This window comes from Asparagus officinalis, chromosome 7 (assembly GCF_001876935.1).
Source record: "Asparagus officinalis chromosome 7, Aspof.V1, whole genome shotgun sequence".
Classification (NCBI taxonomy): Eukaryota; Viridiplantae; Streptophyta; class Magnoliopsida; order Asparagales; family Asparagaceae; genus Asparagus; species Asparagus officinalis.
Genome location: NC_033800.1, coordinates 98560866 through 98568516, shown reverse-complemented (window position 1 = coordinate 98568516; position 7651 = coordinate 98560866).

Sequence of the window (7651 nt, the reverse complement as noted above, 5' to 3'; positions counted from 1 at the left end):
GGTGGCTCGGCCACCGAGCCTCCTTGGTGGCTCGGTGAGCCGACCTCCAGGTGTTTGTCGTTTTGCCTCTTTGTGCCCGTTTTCCGGTTCTGCAGTTGATAGGTTCGGATTCGATTTGCTGATCTGATTTGGCAGTAAATCCGGATCCCGATTAGGCAGTAAATCCGCTTCTGAGTTGGAGTCCGAAACCGATCTTGATTCGATCGTCATTCGTCCGAGTATGCCTTTGGTTGGATGACTCGTTGACTCTTCGAACACTTGGTTTGATCCCGCACGCGAATGGACGTATTCCGTTGCTTGCGTGCAATTAGTCAATCTCGTCGCCTCGTTGGTTTGTCGGTTTGTGCCGAGCTGAGCAAAAGGGACCTATAAGCAATTTTATATGCCTACAAAGGTTTGAGAAACCGCATCATAATAGAACTGGAGGGCCTTTCGTTTGATAGTGGCCGCTTCCTTAGGGTCATCAGGCAATATTCCGTATATGGCATAGTCGATATACGGGAATCGCCATTCTCTAGCTTCAAACTCCATCGAGGTTGTACAGACTTCTCCTGTCGTCGTCTCATCGGAGCTTTCCTCCATAGGTATCTTAAAACAGTATAACTCGCGTCCTGTAATCGAGATCGTAGTTTTAGCCCCTGGAGGAAGCGCTAATGAAGTCGCCAGCGAAGCTAAAGCGTCTGCGTAAGCATTTTGAACTCGTGGAATGTATTCGATAAAGAAACCTTTAAACTTTTCATCTTGCTTTAGCACTGCGATATGATACGGGATGAGATCCTCATGCCGCACTTCGTATTCCCCTCGGACTTGATTAACAATGAGCTGAGAGTCGCCGTAAGCTTCGAGGTGCAGGTGTGATTGCATAGTGATTGTATTGTGAGGTGTAAACGTTGTTCGGGTGAACGTAGAAAACCCGGTTGAGATAGTGGAGATCTCCTCGAGGTGAGGAGCGAAGACGTAGGTCGTGGGGACCGAACTCCGTAATCATATTGTTTGTTTGTGATTGCATTAGCGCACTTACTTTTATGTTCATACCTTATATCGTCTTTGTATATTGCTTGTTGATTATATTTCCCACTATTTAGTTTAGATTGTTTACCCTTGAGTTTATATATCCTTGCACATACATTGCATATATCTCTTTGTTAGGATATATCTTGTTGTTCATATTGCTTATCCTAGCTCATATACATTGTTGTATTTTATATTTGCTAGGATAACTTGTTAATAAGTTTTAATTGGCATAAAATCGGATTAGATTAGCATAAGACCCTAATCACCCCCCTCTAGGGTCTAACAGGTGGCATGGTCGGAGACTGGAGTTCGGGGGCTAAGGCGGAGGGGGTTTGAGCCATCGAGGGGGGGCTGACACGAGGAGGATCTGGGTGATGGGTTTGGGGGAGAGAGAAGAGAGAAGAGAGAGAGTACGGGTGAGAGGAGAGAGAGAATTGAGATGAGCGGCGTGAAAACCTAGGTGGTAAGGGAGAGAGTGTGTATACGTGTATTTATAGGGTAGGGTTAGGATTAGGGTTAGGGTTAAGGATTAATTAATAAATAAGAGAAATAATTAGGGGAAAATAGAAATAATTAGGGAAAATTCTTATAATAATTAACAATAACAATAATAACAATAATATTAATAAAAAATATTAATTTAAAAGTTTTCACCATAACAAATCAATTTATAATTATCAAAATCATTAAATTAATATAAAATTAGATTTTTAAATCATAGAAAATTCTAGAAAATCAAGAAAATACAAATACTCTTTTGAAAATAATAATTTAATATTTTAAAATACTAAAAAATTTATTTTAACTAGTATCGAAAATCCATGGTCCTTACATTCTATCCCCCTTAAAACAAATTCCATCCTCAGAATTAAAATAAGAAAGAACCCAAGAACAGAGATATAGAAAGAGAGACTCAACTCAAACGCATATATAGAATAATTCAAAATAAATTACATATCCACAAGTAGAGCGTGAGAAAAACACGAGTCAAAATATAGACACACAAATACTAAGTTATCACAATATAAATATACAATTCGTTATAATAAAAACACTAGAGATATATGAATATAAATATACAATTCACTATAATAAAACACTAAGTTATCATCATAGACACAAAATGATATTTAATCATATAAAGTAAATATAAACTATTTATAGCACGCATATAGAAAAGTAATAAAAACATTCTATACAAAGCATCATTTAGATATAATATTCTATAAATAAAGAAGATGAGAAAAATGTGAATATAAATTCACATATTGTATATATAAGGCATGAAACATGTTATGAGAATGCATTAGGCATCAATATCAAATGTAAGTTATATGGGCAAGTCAAATACAAAGTCAAACAAGTTGAATATGATGATAACAGTTAATAGTAAAATGTATATAGTATAAATCAATAATGTATAGCTAGATGATATAAAATAAGTAGGAATAATGATAAAGCAGAAGTATAAAAAGCACTCAATTCATTCATCAAGGAAATATATATAACATAAGGTTATAAGAAAGTCTGGTATGTAGTATAAATAACAAGAATGATGTAAGTATAACATAAAGAGAGTGAACATATATTGAAAAAGATTACACAGGTATAAAGAAGCATGTATATAGTAAATAAAATAGTTGATACGTATCAAATTATAAAATAACATAACATCTAGGCAAAGACAAAAATATAAGTATGAGTCAACATAGTTTAATAACAAAGAAGTCAATAACGAATATACAATTATACTAAAATATAATATCAACATGATATTATTGACATAGTATCATAAGACAACACATCACAGTGTTAAAATGCAATCTAAATAGAATTGGCAAAATAGAACAAATATATATATAACCTACAAAAATACAATATGAAATATGAATACGTAATTCAAACAATTGTCAATCACTAGAACATATGATAAAGTATATCAACTCAATAATATAAATAACTAAAAGAAGAACATAAAAAAATAAAAAGATCTCAACAAAATATAAATCACTCATACGTAAGCAGATGATAAATATGATAAGACAGAAAAAAATATAAAAACATAATACAATTAACAGATGAATGATATACAAGCAAAAGCAAAAGAAATATTTGAAGAGTATGTGAGTGAAACAAAATAACAAAGAATTAAACATACATATAGTTTAGACAACATAATAGACAACATAAAGAGACATGAAAAAAATCACAATAGAAATATCGTACAATCAGTTAGTAGAATAGACATTCAATATATACAAAAATATAATTACAAACTAACACATGAATGCAATCAGCAAATTACATTCAGCTAAATAGGACATATAAGGCACAAATTCCAAAAAAATAAAATTTTCAGTTATGTTAAAAAAGTTCAAAGATAGTATTATAGTAACATATGTTTAAAGCAGTCAAAAACATAAACGCACGTAAGAAAACATAGATATAATAATCAAAAATAGCAAACAGTAAGGGTAGAACATAATGATAAATTCAATAAAAAAAGTTGTAGTTATAATCAATAAATTTTGAGAGCATATGACAGTAAATAATTATCACACGAGACACAATACTAAATCAATATTAAACATGTTTATATAATATAGCAAATAAAATCATCATATATAATAGCCGTTAAAAATGAAAGCACATATATAATAATAAGCATATAAAAGTCTGAATACTCATAGTACTAATCATGCTAACAAGATAATTTATGATGAAAATAGTCATAAAATATTATATGATAAAATAGACATAAGCGCAAACAAGTGGTTTAAAATAGACATATTATATAAAACATAATAAGGACATAATTCATTATATTCGACAAACAATATGATAAATCAGAAATATTAGTAATATTCATAATGTAAAATAATAAATGTAAACAAGATATAACAATAATAATTATACTGTATAAAATCAATTCAGATATAGCAATATATGGCATAATAGTCAAAATCATATAAATACGATCATCATAAATATTCATAAATAACAATGTATAATACATAACATGAACTATGGAAGATAAAGTAGATTTATAAACAAATAGAAACATAAAAAGAGCATAAATTCGTATAATAAAAACACTGATATGTTGTAAATAAATATACCATGAATGATTGATGAACATGTGAACATAAATACTAATAATACATGAAACATAACATATTTAGACAAAGTTGATAAATGACTATAAAAATATACATCGTAAATATAATAATCTACAAGAATATACTATAACGAAAAGAGAATAGTAAGTATAAAGAATGAAAAAGTAAAACACAAAACAAGTAAACGAAAATAATGAATAGAGAATAAACAACAACCAATGACACAAAAGGACATAAAAATCTAAAAAAACACTATAAAATAAACACTAACAAAAAAACATGCGTATACAATGAATATTGTCGATATGACAAAATAATACATATAAAAAATGAAGCAATAACAACAAATACACAAATGCACTATTAATAACCCATGAGTAAATACCATGCATATCCACAAACGCTATTTTGAATTATCTTTATATTAATTATAAAAGGATAATTTAATTAATGATACGTGATAATATAACAAAAACTTATATAATTAGTAACTCAAACTCCAAACTTAACAACATGAATAAATGCCTGAATATCAAAATAGAAATATATTACTCTTAGGAATAACGAAACCAATGTGAACATACTAAAACAATCTAACAAGACAAAACTGACTGATAAAGAAACTATGTACTGAAAATATTAAGAGTTGAATAAATAAAGAGTAAGAATATAATGCATATGTAGAATATCAAAATCATGAACTTATTAATGTATATCACTAAAAATACAAATAATATATATAATAATCTAGAACATACGTAAATGATAGATGATATGACAGAAAAGCGCACACAAACACAATTTAGATATGCAAAAATATATTTAAACACAAAAAATAATTTGAGTATCAGATGTGCTATGTGATGTATATATGAAGTCTAGAGCAATGCGAAACACTTAATAAACATGATTTTGAACAATTGAAAATATATAAGTAATGATTTTTCATTAGACTATGTTACTTGTATATTTTTAATGAAAACATACAATATAACACAGTGTGTGATACATAAAATAATATAATAAATAATGCAGAAATCAATACAATCAAATGATACGTAACTCAAATCAAAGAAAATATAGTTGTAAAAATAATAACATATAAAATAATGACCGGCATGAGGAAGGAGAAGCTATAGGAAGAGAGTGTAGTCGGGAAGTGACAAGACTAAAAATAGTGGGAAGTTCCAGAGTTAAAAAGTGATAGGGTAGGGACTAAGACATAATTTATCGAGATGATAGGATAAGGGTTAACTATAGTCTTACGGATGAAATATGATATGCGTCTAAATTATTCATTATATTCTCACCAGTAGGAACTCGGGACTGTGACCTGTATGGGCCACCATAAAAACCTATCATGACATGCTTCCCAAAACACTAGGGAATCAGAATGTGAACCAGTTCGCGACGTATTAGGTTGAGGAAAATAAATAAATGACCATTTCTTCTTAACCTAATACGCTAAGCATCAAGCAATATACAATACAAAGTCACAGGTTCCCGGTTACAAATTGCAAGAATATAATAAACAACTTAGAACTAAAATAATCCTTATAACAAATAATATATCATTCGAGACACAAAGTTTGGGTCAAACGTGCACTTATTACAAAATAGTCTAACAAAATATAAAAAAACATAGTCCAACAGAAATAAGAAGGAGTACTGCAAAAATAACTAAATCCCTCGAAAGACTAAAAGAGCAAGTACTACATAAGTAATCTAGTGTCCATAAACAACTACATAAAAGGAATGACTAAGCTTTAGTCTGTTCTTCTGTTCCATCTAAAAGACACTCCGGCTGTGTATACTCCGGCTCTAATGCATTATCATAATGGACATGTCCGTCCTCTTAATCTGACGTATACCAGAGAAAACATGTGTACGTCAGCATGCATGGCACACAACAAGATCCCACAAGGGAGAAATGAAACGGTCGAATGACCAATGCAAGAATAATAATAAAAGAAACATGGCATTGAAATTCTAATAATGTAAATGCAATCCACCACTACAATAGTGATCAGAAGAACCTACAAAAAATCAACCGGTAATCTAGGTCATACAGCTAACCATCCAATAGCAGGTCACTGGTCCATCTCTCACATAGAGTCAACGTTCATATTCTCGGATAAATAACTGTTCAAAAATCCCCTACGTGCACCCAATACACCGCTACACTGGATAGGTCAGAGGGCTACACGCAATCCAATTTCAACTTGGTTCGAACTCAAGCTAAACTCGGGGGAATGTAAAATTCACTGACCAAAGTGACTACACCGGCTTCACTTTGACCCAACAAACCAACCCCAAGCTATACTGGATCTTGAGTAGAGCCTGGAAGATACATCAACAGCTATATCCGATCACATGAACAAGGACTTTTCCATCCCAACTCTTCTTGTTTTTCTAAGTCAACAACATGACCTACAATAGATCTCTGGTCCACCTCCTAATTTAGTCAACGCACACACACATGTCACTAAGTCTGGTTCATGATGAGCAAAGCCTCTAAGTCATGAACTACTAATGGTTCTCAAACACAACAAGGGAATAAAATGTAACTGATCATGTGCAATAATATTATGGGTTAACAGATAATTAAGCATCATAAGTCATGAACGATAATTGTGATCAATAACTGAATAAGTGAACAATAACAGTAACCATATTTAATATTTATTATTCAAAACTTTTAATCATGATTGCATATGTGGCGTGTGATAAAAAATACTAACTGATAATACTTGTGAAATGTGTGGAACTATCATTCTATGTGTGATGAGGACAATTAAAATATACCATCCGACATCTAAACTAAAATCAACAGAAAACATAACTCTCAAGTGCTCGGATTTACAACCTCTCTAGGCTTTACTACCGACGTCACTCCTCTTGGAATCGACCCTGTCTCTCACCACACACTTCTATCGGTGTACAAGTGTATTACAAAGTGTATCTCATAATTAAGCACAATAACAAATGATTTGTTTTCTAAACAAGATGATAACATAATTAAGCTCACACTCAATGTTACACTCTTACAACCCTAAACATATTTTGTATGAAATACTTATGCTCAAGTGGGTGTATGTAAACAATGAGTATCAATAAAATCAAAACTAAACTCAATACAAATTCTAGCTTAATAAAATGAATAAACAATGAATAAATGTATATAGCTAGAGATTGAGTTTAGAGAAATCTTCTCTGAAAAACAAGAGAGAGAGAGAGAGAGAGAGAGAGAGAGAGAGAGATGAGATTGAAGCCCAACCATGAATTGATGATCTCCTCTTGCTCTTGTGAAGACCACTTTACATAAACTTTTGTAAAACACAATTAAAATAAACTTAAACACCCTTAAGCTTTGTTTTAAAACTCTCTTATATAGGTCTAAGTGTTGAGGGATGAGGGATATTTATATGAACTCAAGACAACAACCCAAATCCAAGAAAACAAACAAAAACTCCAAAAATCCGGGTCTGGAAAAACTAGCTGTTGGTTTTCACTAGCTG